The 26711-nt window shown below is 46.8% G+C and overlaps 1 protein-coding gene across 7 annotated transcripts in view; it reads right to left on the reverse strand.

Annotated features, from left to right (window-relative positions):
- pak1 (p21 protein (Cdc42/Rac)-activated kinase 1) overlaps positions 1 to 26711 on the reverse strand; it is a 187426-nt gene that overhangs the window by 92402 nt on the left and 68313 nt on the right. Inside the window, exon 1 of one of the 7 annotated variants that reach the window (XM_078402017.1) lies at positions 9042 to 9207. The exons of 4 other annotated variants lie outside the window; for them this stretch is intronic. The gene's annotated coding sequence lies outside the window, so the exon portion shown is untranslated. Of the gene's footprint in view, positions 1 to 8581; positions 8603 to 9041; positions 9208 to 26711 lie in introns of those variants that run through there. 2 more of the 7 variants (XM_078402024.1, XM_078402019.1) reach the window with 2 other exon arrangements.

A 26711-nucleotide genomic window follows, 5' to 3' on the forward strand; every position in this document is an offset into this window, starting at 1 on the left:
GCAAGGGTGGGAAAGATGTGGCAAGAGAGAAGTGAATCTATGTCTGGAGAAGTTCATTGGCACGTGAATCGGGTGGGAGAGAGAAATGTGGATTCAGTAATCAAAAGGTGTGAATGGTGGAATCTGATAAGAAAGGAAGATGGGGAGTGGTAACTAGAACGAGAGGGAGGGATGTAGAGACAAAGGCCTGGAGATTTACCCAAAATATCACCAATCCATGTTCCCCAGGAATGCTGCCTGACCCGCTGAGTCACGCCGGCACATTGTAACTTATTTTTCTGCAGTGATATATCAGGTCTTTAATACACAAAGCCTCTCTTGCTCCCACAAATAGATGCAATATTTTTAATGAACCCAACAACAAGGGTAGACTCTACCATGCTGGGCCAGGCACCAGCTCTTATACACCTCCTCCTAATTATGATCTTTTTGATTTAGAGATACAGCGCGGAAACAGGCCCTTCGGCTCACCGGGTCCGCGCCGCCCAGCGATCCCCATCTGTGGAATTCTCTGCCACAGAAGGTAGTTGAGGCCAGTTCATTGGCTATATTTAAGAGGGAGTTAGATGTGGCCCTTGTGGCTAAAGGGATCAGGGGGTATGGAGAGAAGGCAGGTACGGGTTACTGAGCTGGATGATCAGCCATGATCATATTGAATGGCGGTGCAGGCTCGAAGGGCCGAATGGCCTACTCCTGCACCTATTTTCTATGTTTCTATTAACACTATCCTCCACACACTAGGGACATTTTTTTTTTTTGACATTTGCCCAGCCAATTAACCTACATACCTGTACGTCTTTGGAGTGTGGGAGGAAACCGAAGATCTCGGAGAAAAACCACGCAGGTCACGGGGAGAACGTACAAACTCTGTACAGACGGCGCCCGTAGTCAGGATCGAACCCGAGTCTCCGGCGCTGCATTCGCTGTAAGGCAGCAACTCTACCGCTGCGCCACCGTGCCGCCTGGACCATGACTCCACAGACGAGCACCAGGCCTTAATCTCGCAGACCATTTCTGGTCATTTTACCACTTCCAGCTGTCTGCCCTCCACAGCCTCCAACCGTATTGGTTCACCTTCTTCCCAAAACCCATAAGCAGTACTGCCCTGGCTGACCCATTGTTTCTGCCTGCTCCGGTCCCACTGAATTAATTGCCACATACGTTTTCACACCGTGCCTTCCGTATCTCGAGTCTCCCTCTCCCCTGACTGAAGAGGAAATGTCACGCATTCCTTCTATCCAGTGATGCTGCCTGTCCCGCTGAGTTACTCCAGCACTTTGTGCCTATCTTTGGTGTAAACCAGCATCTGCAGTTCCTTCCTGCACAATATTTTTGAAGACAACGAGCGGAGTCCCCCGTGATATTCCAAAGCATAAACCACATCGCAGAAATATCGAGGCACACAAAACTGCAGATGCTGGAATCTGGAGGGGGGGAAAAAAAAACTGCTGGAGGAACTGAGCGGGTCAGGCTGCGTTAGCGGAGGGATGGAAGGGGGTGGGAGGTGTACAGCAGGGTCTTGACCCACAATGGCCACCATGCCCTTGCTTCTGCAGATGATGCCTGACCCCGCCGAGTTCCTCCAGCAGTTTGCTGCTCTTGATCGCGGGCCGCGAGTGGTTTTTTTTTCTTGAATGCAGCAGTAGGGGAGCCTTCAATTAGCTCAGACAGAGCAATGGGGAACAGACCAGGCCTACAACACCATTAAAACCGGCAGGGATGCCTCTAATCCGCCCACATGCACCATTAAACCTCATAGATGGGCTCAGCTGCAAAATACATCAAAGGGGAAACGAGTCAAATAAAGAAGAGTGAGTTCAGATAATCCCATGCCTTGCACCTGCGCATCATTCTTTGCTCCATTGTTCCACAGTGGGTTATATTGAGCGCATCAAGAATGTGGGGGGGAAATATTACAGCTCCTGAGAAAAATCTGGCCAAATAAATCTGGGAAGCTGTCCAATAAATTTTAAAGTTTGAACATATAAATGTCACCAGAAACATCCAATCAAAATTAATTTCACACTAGCTTATGGATGGAGTATTTATAGCACCAACGTTGTCTAATTTAATAAAAAGTAAGACTATCCACATGCAAAATATTCTCTCTCACACATATTTCTCTCTCACCCCTCTCTCACCCCTCTCGCACAATCCCCCTCCCCCCACCCCCCCCCGTCGCACAATCATAAGATCACAAGTGATAGGAGTAGAATTAGGCCGTTCGGCCCATCAAGTCTACTCCGCCATTCAATTATGGCCGATCTATCTCTCTCTCTCCTAACCCCGTTCTCCTGCCTTCTCCCCCATAACCTCTGACACCCGTTCTAATCAATAATCTATCTCTGCCTTAAAAATATTCACTGACAGCCTCCACTGCCTTCTGTGGCAAAAAATTCCACAGATTCACTACCCCCTGACTGAAGAAATTCTTCCTCATCTCCTTCCTAAAAGAACAAGCTTTAATTCTGAGGCTGTGACCTCTAGACCTAGACATTCTCCCCCTTCTATCACATTCTCTCTCATTTCCATAGTGACTATTCTCTTCAGATTACTGATTGAGAATGATCAGGCATGATCACATTGAATGGTGGTGCTGGCTCGAAGGGCCGAATGGCCTACTCCTGCACCTATTGTCTATTGTCTATTAAGGATTCAAGTCCCACTTTATAGATTTGATCACACACCTCAAGGTCCAGCAATGTGCATAGGCCAATGTTGCTTGTTCAGCAATGAGAAAATAACAGTCTTTCAAAATTCATATTCTGCTCAGGTGGCCAACAGCTCAATGGTATGAACGTTGAATTCTCCAATTGTAATTAATACTCCCACCTTCCCTTTGCTTTCCATGCTGTATTTCTAAACCAAACTACAGCATGGAAACAGGCCCTTCGGCCCGCTTGAGTCCACGCCAACCATTGATCACCAATTCACACTGGTTCTATGTTATACCACTTTCTCGTCCACTCCCTATGCACTTGAGGCAATTTACGGAGGCTAGTTAACCTGCATGCTGACCACAAGAGTTGTACCTGGACCAACATCACCAAATGTTGATTTATTGTAAAAAGCCACAAAGCGGCGGAGTAACTCATCGGGTCAGGGAATATCTCTAGAGAACATTGATGTGCGATGTTTCACGTCGGGACCCTTCTTCAGATGAACAGATGCAACAAGGTGGCAATGTGAAGCAGCGGTTACTACCTCACAGCGCCAGAGACCCCGGTTCCATCTTGACTCGGGTACTGTCTGTATGGAGTTTGTATGTTCTCCATGATGCAGTGGGTCTTCTCTGGGTGCTCCGATTTCCTCCCACATTCCAAAGTCGTACAGGATTGTAGGTTAATCAGTTCTGTAAATTGTTTCTAATAAGGAGCATAGAACTAGTGTACAGGTGATCGTTGGATGGCATAGACTCGATGGGCCAAAGGGCCAGTTTTCACTCCGCATCGCTAAACCAAAACTAAACCAATTCTCAAGTTACAGGAGTAGAATTAGGCCATTCGACCCATCGAGTCCACTCCACCATTCAATCATGGCTGATCTCTGCCTCCTAATCCCATTTTCCTGCCTTCTCCCACAACACTTGATACCCGTTTTTAGCAAGAATTTGTCCATCTCGGCCTTAAAAATATCCATTGACATGGCTTCCACAGCCCTCTGTGGCAATGAGTTCCACAGATTAACTACCCTCTGACTAAAGAAGTTCCTCCTCACCTCCTTTCTAAAAGAGCACCCTTTAATTCTAAGGCTATGACCTCTGGTCCTAGACTCTCCCAACAGTGGAAACATCCCTTCCACATCCACTCTATCTATGCCTTTCATTATTCTCTAAGTTTCAAAGAGTTCCCCCCTCCCCTCAACCTTTTAAATTCCAGGGAGTAGAGGCCCAGTGCTCAAACACTCATCATATGCTAACCCACTCATTCCTGGAATCATTCTTGTAAACTTCCTCTGGATCCTATCCAGAGCTAGCACATCTTTCCTCAGATATGGGTCCAAATTTGCTCACAGTCCTCTGAATGCGGTTTGACCAGCGCCCTGTAGAGCCATAGCTCTATTCAGTATTCAGTGCAATAGTGAAGGGAAATGTCACCTATCCTTGTTCTCCAGAGATGCTGCCTGACCCGCTGAATTACTCCAGCACTTTGCGCTTTTTTTTTTGTAAAGCAGCAACTGCAATACCGTTTGTATCCATTATGTTGTCATTACTGCAGTGGTTAGTGAGATTTAATATCCTGAAGTTCACTTGCATTTCCAATGTGACCACATTTCAAAAGTAATTTATTGGTTATAGAATGGTCTGGAAAGCTGAGGTTGTGAAAGATGGAATTTTGGGTGCATTTGAGGTTGGGACCCTTCGCCAGACTCCCCACCCAAAACGTCACCTGTCTTTTTTCCCTGTAGGTGCCATCTGACCCGCTGATCTACTCCAGCGCTTTGACAATAGACAATAGGTGCAGGAGTAGGCCATTTGGCCTTTCGAGCCAGCACAGCCATTCACTGTGATCATGTCTGATCATCCACAATCAGTACTCCCTCCGTTCCTGCCTTCTCCCCATACCCCCTGACTCCGCTATCTTTAAGAGCTCTATCTAACTCTCTCTTGAAAGCATCCAGAGAATTGGCCTCCACTGCCTTCTGAGGCAGAGAATTCCACAGATTCACAACTCTCTGGGTGAAAAAGTTTTTCCTCGTCTCTGTTCTAAATGGCCTACCCTTTATTCTTAAACTGTGGCCCCTGGTTCTGGACTCCCCCAACATCGGGAACATGTTTCCTGCCTCTAGCGTGTCCAATTGTCCAGCAGTGTCCTCTAAGATTACAGCTGCCTGCTAAACACACACTCTGAAATTAACTGAGTAAATCACTCAATTTAGGGCCAATTGAGGATGGACAATAAATGTTGGCTTTGCCAGTGGTGTGCATATATCTAATGAATGAATCATGAAGTAAAAGCAATCTAACTGTCAATTACCTTGGGTTTACCATTGTTTTAAAGGCAAAGCAGTTGACTAAACAATCTGGTCAGCAGGTGAATCCAAACTTCTGCCACCTATGATACCTATGATGCATTCCCTCCGTAACTCCCTGGTCCACTCATCACTTCCTACCAAAACCAACCCATCCTCGGGCACTTACCCCTGCAACCGCACGAGATGCAACACCCGTCCCTTTACCTCCCCCCTCAACTCCATCCAAGGACCCAAACAGCCTTTCCAGGTGAGACAGAGGTTCACCTGCACCTCCTCCAACCTCATCTATTGCATCTGCTGCTCCAGATGTCAACTTATTTACTTTGGCGAAACCAAACGCAGGCTCGGCGATCGCTTCGCACAACACCTGCTCTCGGTCCGCGTTAACCAATCGGAACTCCCGGTGGCTGAGCACTTCAACTCCCCCTCCCATTCTGACCTTTCCGTCATGGGCCTCCTCCAGTGCCATAGTGAGGCCCACCGGAAATTGGAGGAACAGCACCTCATATTTCGCCTGGGCAGCTTGCAGCCCAGTGGTATGAACATCGACTTCTCCAACTTTAGATAGTCCCTCTGTCCCTCTCTTCCCCTCCCCCTTCCCAGATCTCCCTCTATCTTCCTGTCTCCACCTATACCCTTCCTTTGTCCCGCCCCCGACATCAGTCTGAAGAAGGGTCTCGACCCGAAACGTCACCCATTCCTTCTCTCCCGAGATGCTGCCTGACCAGCTGAGTTACTCCAGCATTTTGTGAATAAATACCTTCGATTTGTACCAGCATCTGCAGTTATTTTCTCATAAGACCCATGAGAGTTCGGGTGGTCACTGGAGTCTAGCCTGAGGGACAAGGGCGTAACCCTTATACCTCTCAACTATTTAAAGAAAATAACTGCAGATGCTGGTACAAATCGAAGGTATTTATTCACAAAATGCTGGAGTAACTCAGCGGGTCAGGCAGCATCTCGGGAGAGAAGGAATGGGTGACGTTTCGGGTCGAGACCCTTCTTCAGACTGATCAACTATTTTATATGGAAGGGCAATTAAGTGCAGTCACCACGCAAGATGATGGACAGGCCTGCAATTTAAGAGATTGTAAAACCTCAGGTCGACACAAAATGCTGGAGTAACTCAGCTGGACAGGCAGCATCTCCGGAGAGAAGGGTCGAGATCCTTCTTCAGACCTCTCAGGCCATTTTAGAAACATAGAAAATAGATGCAGGAGTAGACCATTCGGCCCTTCGAGCCTGCACCGCCATTCAATATGATCATGGCTGATCATCCAACTCAGTATCCCGTACCTGCCTTCTCTCCATACCCCCTGATCCCTTTAGCCACAAGGGCCACATCTAACTCCCTCTTAAATATAGCCAATGAACTGGTCTTAACTACCTTCTGTGGCAGAGAATTCCACAGATTCAACGCTCTCTGTGTGAAAAAAAACTTTCTCATCTCGGTCCTAAAAGACCCCCCTTACCCTTAAACTGTGACCCCTTGTTCTGGACTTCCCCAACATCGGGAACAATCTTCCTGCATCTAGCCTGTCCAACCCATTAAGAATTTTGTAAGTTTTAAAAGAAGAATGGTAATCTCAGGCTAATGATATGGAGACATGTCTAAATCCACGTGCCAACTTGTCGAGAAAGATGTGTTGGTGCAACTCAGCGGGTCAGGCAGCATTTTTGGAGAAATGTGGAAATAGAGAGCTTCAGACGCCGGTTTACAAAAAAGGACAAAAGTGGTAGAATTAGCGGGTCAGGCAGCATCTGTGGAGAAATGTAGAAACAAAGGATTGCAGGTGGTGGTTTACAAAGGAAATAAAGTGCTAGAGTAACTCAGCGGGTCAGGCAGCATCTCTGGAGAACATGGATAGGTGATGTTTCGGTACAGGACCTTTCTTAGGACTGGACATTTCAATAAGTGTATTTCTGTAATTAATCCATAAGGCTGACCACATATCTGGGATATTGGTGTGAAAACAGCAAAGAGGTAGAGGTTTAAATTTTTTTGTAGAAGGGAAGCAGCAATTAGGAAGAGTCAAAGGGTTCTCAACGTTTAGGCCACAGTTCTAACACAAATGAAAATATAAAAAGACGCTGCAGATACTTCAAATCTGAAATAAAGAGAAAGAACTGCTGGAAAACTCAACAGCGGTGGGGGGGGGGGGGGGGGGGGGGGAGCACATCGGTGGTGTTGTTGCCTTACAGCGCCAGAGACCCAGGTTCCATCCTGACTATGGGTGCCGTCTGTACAAAGTTTGTACCTTCTCCCCGTGACCGCGTGGGTTTTCTCAGGGAGCTCCTGTTTACTCCCACACTCCAAAGACGTACAGTTTGTAGGATAATTGGCTTCGGTGAAAATTGTAAATTGTCCCTAGTGTGAGAGAGAGAGAGAGAGCTAGATAGAGCTCTTAAGGATAGCGGAGTCAGGGGGTATGGGGAGAAGGCAGGAATGGGGTACTGATTCAGAATGATCAGCCATGATCACATTGAATGGCGGTGCTGGCTCGAAGGGCCGAATGGCCTCCTCCTGCACCTATTGTCTATTGTTTATTGTGTAGGTATAGTCCTAGTGTATGGGGTGATCGCTGGTTTGAGTCATAGACAGTCATAGATTGATACAGTGTGGAAACAGGCCCTTCGGTCCTCGATTCCCCTACTTGGTGCAGATTCGGTGGGCCATGGGGCCTGTTTTCGAATGGCGGGACTGTCATATGTTGAAAGACTGGAGCGACTGGGCTTGTATACACTGGAATTTAGAAGGATGAGAGGAGATCTTATCGAAACGTATAAGATTATTAAGGGGTTGGACACGTTAGAGGCAGGAAACATGTTCCCAATGTTGGGGGAGTCCAGAACCAGGGCCCACAGTTTAAGAATAAGGGGTAGGCCATTTAGAACTGAGATGAGGAAAAACTTTTTCAGTCAGAGAGTTGTGAAACTGTGGAATTCTCTGCCTCAGAAGACAGTGGAGGCCAATTCTCTGAATGCATTCAAGAGAGAGCTAGATAGAGCTCTTAAGGATAGCGGAGTCAGGGGGTATGGGGAGAAGGCAGGAACGGGGTACTGGTTGAGAATGATCAGCCATGATCACATTGAATGGCGGTGCTGGCCGAATGGCCTCCTCCTGCACCTATTGTCTATTGAAGTCCTTCTCGTTTAAAACACAAACACAATTTGCTAAAGATGACCAATCAATAAAACGGACGCAGGTGCAGAGCAAATGCAAACACAGCGAGCAACCATTTGTTCCGATCATCCCCTTGCACTGCTTTTGGAAGGAGGTTGCACCTCAAAGTTTGGTATTGGTGTTGGCTTTATTGTCGTCACGTGTACGTACAGCGGCAGAGCGGAGCACACAATCTAAACGCTTTCATCAGGTTCTGCACCAGGAAATACAATCATATATATTCCTGCTGCTAATAATCACCCAAGCTTGACATGAGTGTTGAGCGCTGAATGAAACACAGCCAGTCTCCTCAAGGCCTTTACTATACTTAAATAAGGAAGGGGGAAGGGGGAGAAACTATGTCCATTATTGCTCCAGTTCCCAGTTAAGTGTAACAGCAACTATAATCTGTTCTAACCATTATTTTTTTGCCACTCCACTCACTGTGATCTCTGCTGCACCTTCTATGCGAGGCAGACGAGACACTCCAGCTTAGGTAGATCTTACACTTGCCCATACATCAACCGACCAGTCTGAAGAAGGGTCTCGACCCGAAACGTCACCCATTCCTTCTCTCCTGAGATGCTGCCTGACCTGCTGAGTTACTCCAGCATTTTGTGAATAAATACCTTCGATTTGTACCAGCATCTGCAGTTATTTTCTTATAGTACCCCTCTCCCTGTTTATCTCAACGCAGCAATTGCTTATTAACACACCGTCATACATCATTTACCCCCCGACCATTGCAGACAAAAGTGCTCCACACACTGACAGCTCCCATCACACAATACAAACACCCGTCTCAGAAACACGAGCCCCCTCACCTCACCTCACCTCACCTCACCTCGACATTAAAAAAAACACACAGGTTTGATCTCGCCACTTTGCTTTGTTTGCGGCTCACCTAAATTTTCCACACACGTGCACAGCTCCTTCCAAAAGAAAACAGTCTCTCCCCTCCTCACTTAAATGCAGCAAGGGGTTGGCTCCGGCAAGATCCTCTCTCGCTCTCCTGCCACACACACACACACACATCTGATACTGGCGTTGTAACACACACAAGGAACGGTGACTGGGACCTCCCCAGACATGATGTCATGTTCTCAGTGACTCACATTGGCTGGGGAAGAGGAGAAAGAGGGCAGAGAGAGAGAGAGGGGGAGAAAAAAAAAACACAGTGCAGACATCTCTCGACTGGCTGATGTTTCACAGAGAGAGTCACGCTGCGGGCAATGTGGGAACGGCTTTGTTCTAACCTAATTGCTGGTTAATAATATGAAGCATATTATTTAGGGGGGTCTAGTCACAGTGCATTGAACTGAAGCTTCAGGCAACTATGATGAAGCAAAGCTGCATCTGCAAAGCTGCTCTGTGAAACACTCAGGCAACAAACACCACATATATACTACAGACGGGCACAAAGTGCTGGAGGAAACTCAGCGGGTCAGGCAGCATCTCTGGAGGGAAAAAAAAGGATGGGTGATGTTTCGGTTGGGAATCTTCTCCAAACTCAAAAGTCTTCAGTCTGAAGAAGGAAACCAAAACCAAAGATCCCCAAACCAAAATACCACCCGTCCTTTTCCCACAGAGACGCTGCCTGACTCGCTACGTTACTCCAGCACTTTGTGTCGATCTTTGGTGTAAACCAGCATCTGCACTTTTTTTGTAAGAAAATAACTGCAGATGCTGGTACAAATCGAAGATATTTATTTCACAAAATGCTGGAGTAACTCAGCAGGACAGGCAGCATCTCGGGAGAGAAGGAATGGGTGACGTTTCAGGTCGAGACCCTTCTTCAGACTGATGACATCTGCACTTTTTTTTGTTTCTACCACAGATACTACTTACTCCCTACATTTACCGTTGTCCACAATAGACATACAGTGCTGCGGTAACTCAGCGGGCCAGGCAGCATCTCTGGAGGACAATGATTGGTCATGTTTCAGGTCAGGACAAGGTAGACACACAGTGCTGGGGTAACTCAGCGGGTCAGGCAGCATCTCTGGAGGATGTGGATTGGTCACGTTTCAGGTCGGGACCCTTCTTTAGACTGAAAGTAGGGGCTGGGGGGTGGGGAGAACTGCAAGAGAGATTATCTCTAACAGAACTGCTGACTAGACATCACCCTTGACTTTTCTCCCTTTACCTATTCTAATCTCACCTCTACTGAATGCCAAGGCCTCTGCTTCGTTCTTTCTACATTTACAAGTCAAGTCAAGTTTATTTGTCACATACATACACAAGATGTGCAGTGAAATGAAAGTGGCAAAGCCTGCGAATTGTGCTAAACTACAAAACAGAATAGAATTATTTTTTTTAACACAAAAAATAAATTAATACAGTAAATTAAATTAGCCCCTGGTGATATTAGAGTTAACAGTCCTGATGACCTGTGGGAAGAAACTCCGTCTCATCCTCTGTGTTTTCACAGCTTGACAGCGGAGGTGATTGCCTGACCGTAGCAGCTGGAACAGTCTGTTGCTGGGGTGGTAGGGGTCCCCCATAATGTTGCTGGCTCTGGATCTGCACCTCCTGAGGTATAGCTCCTGCAGGGGGGCGAGTGTAATTTTTTTTTAGAGATACAGCGCGGAAACAGGCCCTTCGGCCCACCAGGTCTGCGCCGCCCAGCGATCCCCACACATTAACACTAACCTACACCCACTAGGGACAATTTTTAAAAAACATTTTTGCCCAGCCAATTTACCTACATACCTGTACGTCTTTGGAGTGTGGGAGGAAACCGAAGATCTCGGAGAAAACCCACGCAGGTCACGGGGAGAACGTACAAACTCCGTACAGACGGCGCCCGTAGTCAGGATCGAACCTGAGTCTCAGGCGCTGCATTCACTGTAAGGCAGCAACTCTACCGCTGCGCCACCGTGCCGCCCGTAGTGTGTTCCCATGGTGCGTTCAGCCGAACGCACTACTCTCCGCAGAGCCTTCCTGTCCTGGGCAGAGCTGTTCCCAAACCAGATTGTGATGTTTCCGGACAAGATGCTTTCTACAGCCCCAGAGTAGAAGCACTGAAGGATCCTCAGAGACACTCTGAATTGCCTCAGCTGCCTGAGGTGGTAAAGGCGCTGCCTTGCCTCACACACCCGCCTGCTCTACCCTTGCACTCCTGCCCTCCGCACACTCATCATTCCATTGCACATCTTCCTCGTCACACCCACCACAAAATGGAATCACATTCTCCATCACCCAATTTCCATCAGAGTCTGAAGAAGGCTCCCAACCAAAAACGCCACCTCTCCGTAGTCTCCAGGGATGTTGCCCAACCTGCTGAGCGACTCAGCACTGTGTTTTTTCTTTGTAAATCAGCATCTGCAGCTGCTTGTTACTACCCAATACCCATCCACTGGATCCATTCACATGGAACCACAGATGGCTGGGGTAACCCAGTGGGTCAGGCCGCATCTCTGGAGAACATGGATAAGTGACGTTTCAGGTCAGGTCTTTTCTTCAGACAGGGGAGAATCTGAAGGAGGGTCCCGACCCTTGTTGCTTTTCACTTAGTATGGCTGTATGGCAACTCAAATTTCACTGTACCTTAATTGCTACATGTGACAATAAATTGATCTTGAAATCTTGACCCAAAACATCACCTACCCATGTTGTTCAGAGACATAGAAACATAGAAAATAGGTGCAGGAGTAGGGCATTCGGCCCTTCGAGCCTGCACCGCCATTCAATATGATCATGGCTGATCATCCAACTCAGTATCCTGTACCTCCCTTCTCTCCATACCCCTTTAGCCACAAGGGCCACATCTAACTCCCTCTTAAATATAGCCAATGAACTGGCCTCAACTACTTTCTGTGGCAGAGAATTCCACAGATTCACCACTCTGTGTGAAAAAAAACTTTCTCATCTCAATAGACAATAGACAATAGGTGCAGGAGTAGGCCATTCAGCCCTTCGAGCCAGCACCGCCATTCAATGCGATCATGGCTGATCACTCTCAATCAGTACCCCGTTCCTGCCTTCTCCCCATACCCCCTCACTCCGCTATCCTTAAGAGCTCTATCCAGCTCTCTCTTGAAAGCATCCAACGAACTGGCCTCCACTGCCTTCTGAGGCAGAGAATTCCACACCTTCACCACTCTCTGACTGAAAAAGTTCTTCCTCATCTCCGTTCTAAATGGCCTACCCCTTATTCTTAAACTGTGGCCCCTTGTTCTGGACTCCCCCAACATTGGGAACATGTTTCCTGCCTCTAATGTGTCCAATCCCCTAATTATCTTATATGTTTCAATAAGATCCCCCCTCATCCTTCTAAATTCCAGTGTATACAAGCCTAATTGCTCCAGCCTTTCAACCTACGACAGTCCCGCCATTCCGGGAATTAACCTAGTGAACCTACGCTGCACGCCCTCAATAGCAAGAATATCCTTCCTCAAATTTGGAGACCAACACTGCACACAGTACTCCAGGTGCAGTCTCACTAGGGCCCTGTACAACTGTAGAAGGACCTCTTTGCTCCTATACTCAACTCCTCTTGTTATGAAGGCCAACATTCCATTGGCTTTCTTCACTGCCTGCTGTACCTGCATGCTTCCTTTCAGTGACTGATGCACTAGGACATCCAGATCTCGTTGAACATCCCCTCTTCCTAACTTGACACCATTCAGATAATAATCTGCCTTTCTATTCTTACTTCCAAAGTGAATAACCTCACACTTATCTACATTAAACTGCATCTGCCATGTATCCTCCCACTCACACAACCTGTCCAAGTCACCCTGCAGCCTTATTGCATCTTCCTCACAATTCACACTACCCCCCAGCTTAGTATCATCTGCAAATTTGCTAATGGTACTTTTAATCCCTTCATCTAAGTCATTAATGTATATCGTAAATAGCTGGGGTCCCAGCACCGAACCTTGCGGTACCCCACTGGTCACTGCCTGCCATTCCGAAAGGGACCCATTTATCCCCACTCTTTGCTTTTGCTGCCTTACAGCGAATGCAGCGCCGGAGACCTGGGTTCGATCCTGACTATGGGCGCCGTCTGTACGGAGTTTGTACGTTCTCCCCGTGACCTGCGTGGGTTTTCTCCGAGATCTTCAGTTTCCTTCCACACTCCAAAGACGTACAGGTATGTAGGTTAATTGACTGGGTAAATGTAAAAATTGTCCCTAGTGTGTGTAGGATTGTGTTAATGTGCAGGGTCGCTGGGCGGTGCGGACTCGGTGGGCCGAAGGGCCTGTTTCCGCGCTGTATCTCTAAAAATATATATATATTGGGCCCAAATTAATTACCCCTTCCTGACAAGTTCATGTCACATCAATTGTAGAATAGAATAGAATATATTCCTTTATTCGTCCCACACCGGGGAAATTTACAGTGCTACAGCAGCAAAGTGGATAGCAAGAGATCATTCATTATAAATAAAAGATACATAAATTGTCATCAGTTTTCTGTGTGTTCTTAGCTGTTACTGTTGACTGGTCTGCTGGGAGCAGTGCTGGTTGTGTAGTCTCACAGCAGCGGGAAGGAAGGACCTCCTATATCTCTCCTTTACGCACTTGTCTGTTACTCAAGGAGCTACTCAGTACAGTGACAGTGTCCTGCATGGGGTGGGAGTCGTTGTCCAGCAGCGATGTTAGTTTTGCCATCATTTAGCGGCTTCCATCTTTATAAAATCTTGAATACTTAAATACCCTGTGTAGATACAAGGAACCGCAGATGCAAGTTTACAAACAAAGACACAAAGTGCTGGAGTAGCTGAGCGGTTCAGGGAACATTTCTGGAGAACTTGGATTGGAGATGTTTGTGGTCGGGACCTATATACTTGAGACATTTTGGGTTGGGACCCCTTTTTAGGCGACGTTTTGAGTCTGAAGCAGAATCCCGACTCAAAATGTCACCTCTCCACGTTCTTCATTGATGCTGCCTGACCTGCTGAGTTACTCCAGTACATTGTTTAATAATCCTACAGGGAAATATACGGGGGAAAAAAAATGCAATTCCTGGTCTTTGGACCATGGCACTGTAACTGGGGAGATTTAACTTCAGAACTGGTCAAGGCCGGAATTGGTGGAGTGAGGAGAATTAAACTTATGCTGAGGGTTCCAGAAAGGGAGGGACGGCTCTACAATTTAAATTAAAGTATTATTTAAATAGCAGTCAGTGTTGCCAGCAGCACAAGCTATGTTCAGTTTGGAAGTGTTACCAGCAGCATGAGTAGGTCAGCCAGCACAAGCTATGTTCAGTTTGGAAGTGTTACCAGCAGCATGAGTAGGTCAGCCAGCACAAGCTATGTTCAGTTTGGAAGTGTTACCAGCAGCATGAGTAGGTCAGCCAGCACAAGCTATGTTCAGTTTGGAAGGCAGCGCACTTCTTAATGGATAGGTACAAAATGCTGGAGTAGAGACGCTGCCTGTCCTGCTGAGTTACTCCAGCACTTCGTGTCTATCTTCGTTGTAAACCAGCATCTGCAGTTCCTTCCTACTCCTTCCATTTTTCGCTTACACCATTGGTTGTTATAATTCGTCCTACATGAAATTTGACCAAGTTTTTAATAAAAGTGCCCCCCCATTTCCCCTCTCCCCCCCCCCACTTCCCCTCTCCCCCCCCACTTCCCCTCTCCCCCCCCACTTCCCCTCTCCCCCCCACTTCCCCTCTCCCCCCCACTTCCCCTCTCCCCCCCACTTCCCCTCTCCCCCCCACTTCCCCTCTCCCCCCCTCCCCCCCACTTCCCCTCTCCCCCCCACATCCCCTCTCCCCCCATTTCCCCTCCCCCCTATTCCCCTCCCCCCACTTCCCCTCCCCCCACTTCCCCTCTCCCCCCCACTTCCCCTCTCCCCCCCACTTCCCCTCTCCCCCCACTTCCCCTCTCCCCCCACTTCCCCTCTCCCCCCACTTCCCCTCTCCCCCCCACTTCCCCTCTCCCCCCCACTTCCCCTCTCCCCCCCACTTCCCCTCTCCCCCCCCACTTCCCCTCTCCCCCCCACTACCCCTCTCCCCCCCACTTCCCCTCTCCCCCCCCACTTCCCCTCTCCCCCCCCACTTCCCCTCTCCCCCCCACTTCCCCGCTCCCCCCCACTACCCCTCTCCACCCCCACTACCCCTCTCCCCACACTTCCCCTCCCCCCACACTTCCCCTCCCCCCTGCACTTCCCCCCACTTCCCCTCCCCCCCCACTTAGTTTAGGTTATTATTGCCACATCTACCGAGGGTACAATGAAAAGCTTGCTCTTGCGCTCTATCCAGTCAACGAAAGGAGTATACACATGGGTTCCGAAACGAAACGTCTCCCATTCCTCTTCTCCAGTGATGCTTCCTGACCCGCTGAGTTATTCCAGCATTTTGTATCTATCTTCAGTACAAACAAGTATCTGCAGTTCCTTCCAACGTATACATGATTACAATCACGCTTTGCACAAATCTTTGTACAGATACAGGATAAAGGGAATAAAGTTTAGCGTACAAATAAAGTCCAATTAAAGATAATCCCGAAGATCTCCATTGAGGTGGCTGGGAGGTCAGGCCTGCTCTCGAGTTGGTAATAGGATGGTTCAGTTGCCTGATGAGTCTCACAATCTGGAGGTACAGCGATCATTCTGCACTGTCCCACACACGAGGGACAATTTACTATTTTACAGAAGCCAATTAACCTACAAACTTGCACGTCTTTTGGAGTGTGGGAGGAAACCAGAGCATCTGGAGAAAACCCACGTGGTCACAGTAAGAACGTACAAACTCCGTGCACACAGCGCCCGTAGTCAGGATCAAACCCGGTTCTCTGGCGCTGTGAGGTAGCGACTCTACCGCTGCGCCACCGTGCCGCCCTGTTCTGAAAACCTTTCTCGACATTTGTATTACTTTCTCGTGTTGCCTGGTATCAAACTTTGCTTCACAGCAACGCACCGTGGTGACGGTGCTACATAAATGCAAGTTTGTGATTTGCTTCCCCCCCCCCACCCACCTCCAGCATGAGGTTAATTGAAAAGGCCTTTTGTTCTGGCTGAGATCAGTAAGCTTAGCACAGACCCACAGCCAAACCACCCGTAGCTTTATTTCAAAGAGCAGGGAGTTTTCCCCGATGCCATGGGCAACATTGCTTGATATATGAGGAAAAACGCTCATGCAATTATCTGGTCGTTATCACTTTATTGTTGTGTGCACCCTTGTGTATGAATAGGTTGCTGCATCGCCTATGCTTCATTGGAAACTACACTGCAAAAATACTTAATTTGGCTGTAAAACATTTTGAGATATCCTGAGACCATTTAAATGAGTGTGCTGAAGACTTTTTATATTTGAAAAAAAAAAATCTTCGAAAAGAGCATGTTTAGTTTCGAAGGTATTTATTCACAAAATGCTGGAGTAACTCAGCAGGTCAGGCAGCATCTCAGGAGAGAAGGAATGGGCGACGTTTCGGGTCAAGACCTTCTTAAGAAGTTACTCCAACATTTTGTGAATAAATGGGTCTCAACCCGAAACGTCGCCCATTCCTTCCCTCCCGAGATGCTGCCTGTCCTGCTGAGTTACTCCAGCATTTTGTGAATAAATACCTTCGATTTGTACCAGCATCTGCAGTTATTTTCTTATACTTATGTTTAGTTTCGAGGTACAGCGCGGACACAGTCCCTTCGGCCCACCAAGTCAGTGCTGACCAGGAATCTCCGCACACTAGCACTATCCTACACACTTAGGACTATTTACAGTATTTACTGAAGCCAATTAACCCACAAACCCGTACGTCTTTGGAGCGTGGGAGGAAACCGGAGCACCCGGGGAAAAACCCTCGCGGTCACGGGGAGAATGTATGAAAACTACGTACAGACAGCACCCGTGGTCAGGATCGAACCCGGATCTATGGTGCTGTAAGGCAGTAACTCTACCGCTGTGCCACCGTGCCACCCTTAAATTCCCAAGTAAGATGCTTTTGCTAATGCCCTTTAATCATAGCGGAGAAAATGCCTTTATTTTCACAGTGTATTTCAAACCTGTTGACAAGAATATTGACAAAGCTTGGAATTCAATAGCATATGTACCTGGCCCACCTCAGTACAGAATTACAACTTTACTAACCTTAAATTTGGTGAATTTAGAGTACAGCAAGGAAACAGGCCCTTCAGCCCATTGAGTTCACGGTGACCATTGGTCATCCGTTCACACTAGTTCTATCTTTTCTCATGGTTTCTCATCCACTCCCTACACACAAGAATCAATTTTACAGAGGCCAATCAACCTGTAAAATCCACACGCCTTTGGGATGTGTGAGGAAACAGGAGCCCCCGGGGGAAACCCACATGATCACAGTGAAAACGCAGCACCCGAAGACAGGATCGAACCCGGGTCTCTGGTGCTGTGAGGCAGTGGCTCACCCAGCTGTGCCACTGTGTCGCCTTTGGTTGCATTGCCGATGAAATATACTTCACTGCTGCGCCATTGCCAAGACTTGAAGGCCTGAGCTATAGGGAGAGATTGGGAAAGCTCGGTCTTTGTTCCTTGGAACACAGGAGGCGAAGGGGTGATTTTATTGAGTTGCATAAAATCATAAGGGAATCGATAGGGTGAATGCACAATGTCCTTTACCAAGGGCGGGGAAAATCAAGGACCGAATGACCCGTGTTAAAGGTGAGAGGGGAAAGATTTATAGGAACCTATGGGGCAACCTATAGGGCAGCAGGGTGGCGCAGCGGTAGAGTTGCTGCCTTACAGCGAAAACAGTGCCAGAGACCCGGGTTTGATCCCGACTACGGGTGCTGTCTGTACGGAGTTTGTACGTTCTCCCCGTGACCTGCGTGGGTTTTCTCCGAGATCTTCGGTTTCCTCCCACGCTCCAAAGACGTACAGGTTTGTAGGTTAACTGGCTTGGTAAATGTAAAAATTGTCCCTAGTGGGTATAGGATAGTGTTAGTGTGCGGGGATCGTTGGTCGGCGCGGACCCGGTGGGCCACAAGGGCCTGTTTCCGCGCTGTATCTCTAAACTAAACTGTTTCACACAGAAGGTGGTGGGCATGTAGATTGAGCTTGCAAAGGAAGTGGTTGAAGCAGGTACTGTAACAGCGTTTAAAAGACATTAGGACAGGTACATGGATAGGAAAGGTTTTGAGGGATAATGGCCAAGTGCAGGCAGATAAGACAAGATGTGGAATCTTGGTCAGCATGGACTGGTTTGGCTGAAGGATCTGTTTCCATGTTGTCTGACTGTGATTCTAAGTTACCATATTTTAACTCTAGGAGCAGATATTTCTAAAATTCATAGAAGTGCATCAGGTTGTTAACTGATTGAGTCTGAAGAAGGGTCTGAAGAAGGGTCTGAAGAAGGGTCTGAAGAAGGGTCTTCTTCAGTCTGAAGAAGGGTCTCGACCCGAAACGTCACCCATTCCTTCTCTCCCGAGATGCTGCCTGACCTGCTGAGTTACTCCAGCATTTTGTGAATAAATAGGTTATTAACTGAACTGCATTCCATTTTTAACTGTAGTAATGTGATTATATGCCTTGGGTTATTAAAAAAAAAACTTTCGTCCATTCATCCAGATTTGGTGAATAGCAATCCAGGAGTGGAAACCTTCCGTTTATTTTCCACCCCTAATTTCGTGAAGCTTCCCTTAGACTCTGAGTTAACTCGACTAAATCAATCATCATAAAACGAGAATTTCATAAATTTTAACTTGGGTTGTGAAGAGCTTACATTCTGCAGTAATTTGGCCCGATCCCCCGGGTACCATTTCGTGCAGAGATGACCCTTGTACATGGTTCCTGTACAACAGCAGCAGCTTGTCAGCCGGGAGACTGCCCAGACAGAACCTCTGATTGAAGCACAAGAACTCCTGGGTTTCAGCCTGATTTGAACTCTCCTGCGTGAGAGAGTTATTGCTAGAAAAAAGAAGTGGCCTGATACCAAAACATTGACTACAAACATTGTTATCAGTCACTCAGGTGTGCACTGGAGAGGATGTGAAATGTGCTGTGTCAATACTATTCTTGTATCTTCATCTATTCAACATGTTCATTACTGTATAGCGATCAAGAATAAAAGGGCGGCACGGTGGCGCAGTGGTGGAGTTGCTCCCTTACAGCGAATGCAGCGCCGGAGACTCAGGTTCGATCCTGACTACGAGCGCCGTCTGTACAGAGTTTGTACGTTCTCCTCGTGACCTGTGTGGGTTTTCTCCGAGATCTTCGGTTTACTCCCACACTCCAAAGACATACAGGTATGTAGGTTAATTGGCTGGGAAATTTTTTTTTTTTAAATTGTCCCTGGTGGGTGTAGGATAGTGTTAGTGTGCGGGGATCGCTGGGCGGCGCGGACCCGGTGGGCCGAAGGGCCTGTTTCTGCGATGTATCTCTAAATCTAAATCTAAATCTAAATCTTAATTTACAGTGCCGGTAACCCGCGTTCGATCCCGACTACAGGTGCTGTCTGCACAGTTTGTACGTTCTCCCTGTGAGTTTCCCGCATGAGTTTCCTCCGGGTGTTCCGGTTTCCTCACCAAGTCTCCAAAGACGTACAGGTTTGTAGGTTGTGTGTAGAAAGGAACTGCAGATGTTGGTTTACACCGAAGATAGACACAAAAAGGCTGGAGTAACTCAGCGGGACAGGCAGCATCTCTGGAGAGAAGGAATGATCTGAAGAAGGGTAATATCACCCATACCTTTCTCTCCAGAGATGCTGCCTGCCCACTGATTTACTCCAGCATTTTGTGTCTTATCCCAGGTTTATAGGTTAATTGGCTCCGGTAAAAAAATTCCCTAGTGTGTAGGATAGTACTAGTGTACAGGGTGACCGCTGGTTGGCGCTGATTCGTTGGGCCAAAGGGCCTGTTTCCGCACCGTATCGAAATAAAATGAATACCCTCGTGTATTTTCTACTGCCCATCGCACGTTTGCTGAGGTCAGGAACAAACCGAGGTCTCTGGCGTTGTGAGGCAGCTGCTCCTAGTTGCACCACGGTGCCACCCTTGGTTTGCACTGCCAATGCAGTGCACTTCCCTGCCATGTCAAGTTCCCATATTTGCTAAATGTTACCTCTTTAGTTTAGTTTAGTTTAGAGATACAGCGCAAAAACAGGACCCACGGGGTCCGCGCCGACCAGCGATCCCCGCGCACATTAACACTGTCCGGCACCCACTAGGGGGACATTTTTTACATTTGCCAAGCCAATTCACCTCCATAAACCCGTACGTCTTTGGAGTGTGGGAGGAAACCGAAGATCTCGGAGAAAACCCACGCAGGTCACGGGGAGAACGTACAAACTCCGTACAGTCGGTATCGATCCCGGGTCTCCGGCGCTAAGGCAGAAACTCTACCGCTGCGCCACCGTGCTGCCCTGAACCTGTGCTCTTCCATTTCATCATTCGTCATTCGTCATTCATCATAAATCACCATCTTCATAAGTTTACACTACTTTGCCTGGGTTGTGGGAATAACTTGGCCTAATCCCATGGGCAGCCTTTAATGGAGAGGTTTAGATTTATGTTTATTATTATTATTATCGCGTGTACTAAGGTGCAGTGAAAAGCTTTTGTTTCCATGCTGTTCCCATGAAATTGGATACCACTGTACGTGAGTACAATTGAGCCATACAAATAAACTGGGAGAGGGAAGAGAAAAATACCACAGCACAGAATACAGTTTCTCTGCACTGAAGTGTAAAATTCCAGAGAAAAAGTCCAATGTCCACATTGAGGTAGGTTGGAAAATCGGGACTGTGCCCCAGCTTAAGATAGAACCATTTCGAAGCCGTTCCTGAAACTCTGGCATTATTTTTAAGGAAATATGTAGTATTGGAATTTGTGAAGAGTAAGTTCCTATAATGATAATGCAATTATATATTTTTGGAATATATAATAATAATGGTGAATAATAATATTGGCCGGAACACAGCAAAGAGTTCCACTTCTTCTCTTCAAAAGAGTCTGTTTTCCAGTGGAGATACAAAGTGCTGGAGTAACTCAGTGCATCAGGCGGCGTCAGGTGGAGTATTGCGTACAGTTTTGGTCTCCTAATCTGAGGAAAGACATTCTTGCCATAGAGGGAGTACAGAGAAGGTTCACCAGATTGATTCCTGGGATGGCAGGACTTTCATATGAAGAAAGACTGGCTTGTACTCGCTGGAATTTAGAAGATTGAGGGGGGATCTTATAGAAACGTACAAAATTCTTAAGTGGTTGGACAGGCTAGATGCAGGAAGATTGTTCCCGATGTTGGGGAAGTCCAGAACAAGGGGTCACAGTTTAAGGATAAGGGGGAAGTCTTTTAGGAAGAGGGGATGTTCAACGAGATATGGGTGTCCTAGTGCATCAGTCACTGAAAGGAAGCATGCAGATACAGCAGGCAGTGAAGAAAGCCAATGGAATGTTGGCCTTCGTAACAAGAGGAGTTGAGTATAGGAGCAAAGAGGTCCTTCTACAGTTGTACCGGGCCCTGGTGAGACCGCACCTGGAGTACTGTGTGCAGTTTTGGTCTCCAAATTTGAGGAAGGATATTCTTGCTATTGAGGGCGTGCAGTGTAGGTTCACTAGGTTAATTCCCGGAATGGCGGGACTGTCGTATGTTGAAAGGCTGGAGCAATTAGGCTTGTATACACTGGAATTTAGAAGGATGAGGGAGGATCTTATTGAAACATATAAGATAATTAGGGGATTGGACACATTAGAGGCAGGAAACATGTTCCCATTGTTGGGGGAGTCCAGAACAAGGGGCCACAGTTTAAGAATAAGGGGTAGGCCATTTAGAACGGAGATGAGGAAGAACTTTTTCAGTCAGAGAGTGGTGAAGGTGTGGAATTCTCTGCCTCAGAAGGCAGTGGAGGCCAGTTCGTTGGATGCTTTCAAGAGAGAGCTGGATAGAGCTCTTAAGGATAGCGTAGTGAGGGGGTATGGGGAGAAGGCAGGAACGGGGTACTGATTGAGAGTGATCAGCCATGATCGCATTGAATGGCGGTGCTGGCTCGAAGGGCTGAATGGTCTACTCCTGCACCTATTGTCTATTGTCTATAACTCTACCGGTGCGCCACGTGCCGCCCAATATGCAAGGTTATTGATGATAACATGAACAATAAAAAGGACAGAAGGTTGTCCTATAAATTGTCCCTAGTGAGGGACAGTGCAGGATAGAACTAGTGTATGGGTGACGGCTGAGCGGCGTGGACTCGGTGGGCCGAAGGACCTATTTCCATGCTGTATCTCTAAACTAACTAATTTCAAGATTGAATGAATTGATTTGTTACAGTTCATGGTGTATGAAGTTGCTAAAAACAATTCTCAAATCTATGGCTGACGACAATTGTTTTGGAACTATTTACCATGAGATAAATAGAGGGCGTTGTCCATTTTCACATAGATTTGAAAATTCCCATTGCACGCCTCAGTGTTGTGGGCCAACATCTATCCATAAGCTCATTCACAAGAAACAATTGTTTTTAAACAAATTGAAGATACAAGAACTGCACATGCAGCAATCTTCAGCAAAATAAAAAGTGCTGGAGGAATTCAGCAGGCCAGGCAGCATTTGAACAAGGAGGTGAAGAGAAATTTCTTTAGCCAGAAGGTGGTGAATCTGTGGAATTTTTTGCCATCAGCTGTGGAGGGCAAGTCACTGGGTATTTTTAAAGCAAAGATTGATAGGTTCTTGATTAGTAAGAGCGTGAAACGTTACAGGGAGAAGGCAAGAGAATGGAGTTGAGAGGGAAAAATAGGTCAGTCATGTTCAAATGGCGGAGCAGACACGATGGGCCGAATGGCCTAATTCTGCTCCTTGTCTTATGGAGAGGAGAAGGGTCCCGACCTGACTAGCCACCTGATGCTGCCTGGCCCGCTGAGTTCCTCCAATACATAAATTGCCTGTATTTCCTACATTTGCCTTGTATACCAGTCTGTCAACGTTAAAGAGTTCAATGCCTTCTGAGTTGGTTGAAACTTATGGGGAACCCGGACAGAGTGGCACAGCTAGTAGAGCTGTTAGTGTCATTCAGTATGAAAACAAGCCTTTTGGCCCAAAGTGCCCTCGCCGACCAACATGCCTCATCTACACTAATCCCACCTATCTGCATTTGGCCCATATCTCTCTAAATCTATCCTATCCATGAACTTAAAAAACATAGAAAAAAGGTGCAGGAGGAGGCCATCTGGCCCTTTGAGCCAGCACCGCCATTCATTGTGATAATGGCTGATCATCCACAATCAGTAACCCATGTTTGCCTTCTCCCCATATCCCTTGACTAGCCTCTAGAGCTCTATTTAACTCTCTTTTAAATTCACCCAGTGAATGGGCCTCTAATGCCTTCTGTGGCAGAGAATTCCACAAATTCACATCTCTCTGGGTGATTCACAACTCTCTGGGTGAAAACGTTTTTGCTCACCTCAGTTTTAAATGGCCTCCCCTTTATTCTTAGACTGTGGCCCCTGGTTCTGGACTCCCCCAACATTGGGAACATTGGGAACATATCTAGCTTATCCAGTCCTTTTATATTTTTATATGTTTCTATAAGATCCTATGTTTCTATAAGATCCAGAACTTGTCTAAATGTTTCGAAAATGTTGTGGCTTGTTATACAGACACCACCCTTTGTGTAAAAAAAGTTGCACCAGCTTCCAATAGGGAGAAGGCAGGCGAATGGGGCTAGGAGGGAGAGATGGATCAGCCATGATTGAATGGCGGAGTAGACATGATGGGTCGAATGGCTTAATTTTGGTCTTATGACCTATTAAATCTTCCACCTCTCACCTTAAAGCTATCCTCTGGTTCTCGATTACCCTACTCTGGGTAAAAGACTGCAAGAGAGAGCTAGATAGAGCTCTTAAGGATAGCGGAGTCAGGGGGTATGGGGAGAAGGCAGGAACGGGGTACTGATTGAGAATGATCAGCCATGATCACATTGAATGGCGGTGTTGGCTCGAAGGGCCGAATGGCCTCCTCCTGCACCTATTGTCTATTGCTCTATCTATTCCTCTCATGGTCTTGTACACCTCTATGAGATCACCCCTCAAGGTCTGTGCTCCAAGGAATAGAAGAAACCCAAGATAATGAGAAGGAATAAGCATCCATTCACCCATTCCTTCTCTCCAGAGATGCTGCCTGTCCCGCTGAGTTGCTCCAGCATTTTGTGTCTATCTTCAGTGTCAACCAGCATCTACAGTTCCTTCCTTCACCTTTAGCAACTGGGACGACTTGAATCATTCTCCCTCTTGCTTGGTTATAAAGGCAAGAGGACAAGGTAGGGGGGAAAGGAGCATAGTCGAGACTTGCTTTGGGACATGGGACAAAATACAGAAGGAACCATGGATGCTAATTTACACAAAAGGGCACAAAGTGCAGGAGTAACTCAACAGGTCAGGCCATGGACCATTGACGATTTGGGTCGGGACATAGGATTATCTGCTCTTTGGCTTTCCCATTCCAGAATGATTGCCCACTCCCAATCTTACCACCCAAAGTCCCCTTTTGTTAACTCATCTGTGTCAAGACCCCCACTGCAGTAAACTCCGCCATTCTAAAATTGAGGTACATTTCGAATAAGCGTTCAAGTGGAATATTAATAATTAATCTGCTATGGGGCCATTCTTAGTCACGTGTGAAACCAAAAATGTGAAAAATCGTGGAATACATCTCTTCTCATTCTGAAAGCATCACAGGTATATTGCTTTATACTGTGTATACGACTTGCATGTGTCAAACTTCATCAAGCAAAATTTGTATATGTTATGCTGACAATGTTTGTTGAGTATCAGAGGTCAAATATGACTGGTCACGTGTGACCTCACATGGACACACGCGTGACCAGTCATATTTGACCTCTGACACTAAACAAACATTGTCAGCATAACATGTAAAAACTTCGCTTGATAAAGTTTGACATACAAGTCATATATAGTACAAAACAATATACCTGTCGAAGGTATTTATTCACAAAATGCTGGAGTAACTCAGCAGGTCAGGCAGCATCTCAGGAGAGAAGGAATGGGTGACGTTTCGGTTCGAGACCCTTCTTCAGACGTTTTGGGTCTCGACCCGAAACGTCACCCATTCCTTCTCTCCTGAGATGCTGCCTGACCTGCTGAGTTACTCCAGCATTTTGTGAATAAATACCTTCGATTTGTACCAGCATCTGCAGTTATTTTCTTAAACAATATACCTGTAATGCTTTCAGAATTAGAAGAGATGTATTCCACAATTTTTGTTCACACACGTGACTAAGAATGGCCCATATGCTCCCTTTATACTCTCATTCATTTCCGCCCCTTCCAGCATCTCATCAAGGAGAGCGCTTTGGATTAGAGACAGTGCACCACTTCAGCACTGATTCCAACAACCATCCCCAATGATTTGCAAATTAATTCGTGCATCCAAACTTTATTACAATAAAGGAGTGCTCATGCGGAATCTCAGTTTCCTTTGCTTTGCAGATCATCAAAACTCATCGCTGTCCTGACAGTGTGCGACTATTCCTCCCGATTTGCTTGTACTCCTCAGTGCCGAGAGCCCACGTTATTGCTGAAGCAATGAGAATACATTTATATTGCAATTTATGGTCAAATAGGCCCTTCTATCAATCACCGTACCAATTACATGCTCTGTCAGTGACAGCAATATCCTCCTAGTGGCTCCTGGCTTAATTTCCTGTCACAAGGTGACACCCAGTATCTGAACCTTTAATCCAGCGTGAATCAATAACAAAAAAAGGGAAAAGGGGGGGAAAAATATAGAAACTACTATAATTATAAAATAAAAAGTCCCGACCCGAAACGTTGTCTGTCCATTCACTCCACAGATGCTGCCAAACCTGCTGAATAGAACAGTACAGTATAAGAACGCACTTAGGTAGACACACAATGCTGGAGTAACTCAGCGGGTCATGCAGCATCTCAGGAGAGATGGAACGGCTGACACCTCGGGTCGAGACCCTTCTTCTGAAGAAGGGTCTCGACCCGAGGCGTCACCCGTTCCTTCTCTCCCGAGATGCTGCATGACCCGTTGAGTTACTCCAGTATTGTGCGTCTACCTTCGATTTTAACCAGCATCTGCAGTTTTTTTTCCTGCACACAAGAACACACTTTTTGGTCCACAATGTCAATTACTCCAGCACACTTGACCAGGTATATGGATAGTTTAGTTTCGTTTGGTTGATTGTCACGTGTACTGAGGTACAATTAAAAGCTTTTTTGTTGCGTGCAGTCCAGTTAGCAGAAAGGCAATACATGATTACAATCAAGCTGTCCAGTATACAGATACAGATACAGGATAAAAGGAATAACGTTTAGTGCAAGATAAAGTCCTGCAAAGTCTGATTAAAGATAGTCCGGGGGCTTCCAATGAACGCAAAAGCTTTTCACTGTACCTCGGTACACGTGACACTAAACAAAACTGAAACTGAGCTGAGGTAGATGGGAGCTCAGTCCCGCTCTCTCGTTGTTGATAGGATGGTTCCGTTGTTGAATTTGGAATAAAAACTGGGAAGAAACTGATAGGAAATGTTTAGAGAGATATGGGCCAAACATGGGTAGGTGGGACTAGTGTAGATGGGGCAAGTCGGGCTAAAGGACCTGTTTCCTTGCTGTATGACTCTATGACATGGAAATCGAGTTTTCAGGAAATGAAACATCAAGGTCAGAACTAA

This window comes from Rhinoraja longicauda, chromosome 7 (assembly GCF_053455715.1).
Source record: "Rhinoraja longicauda isolate Sanriku21f chromosome 7, sRhiLon1.1, whole genome shotgun sequence".
In the NCBI taxonomy this organism is placed as follows: domain Eukaryota; kingdom Metazoa; phylum Chordata; class Chondrichthyes; order Rajiformes; family Arhynchobatidae; genus Rhinoraja; species Rhinoraja longicauda.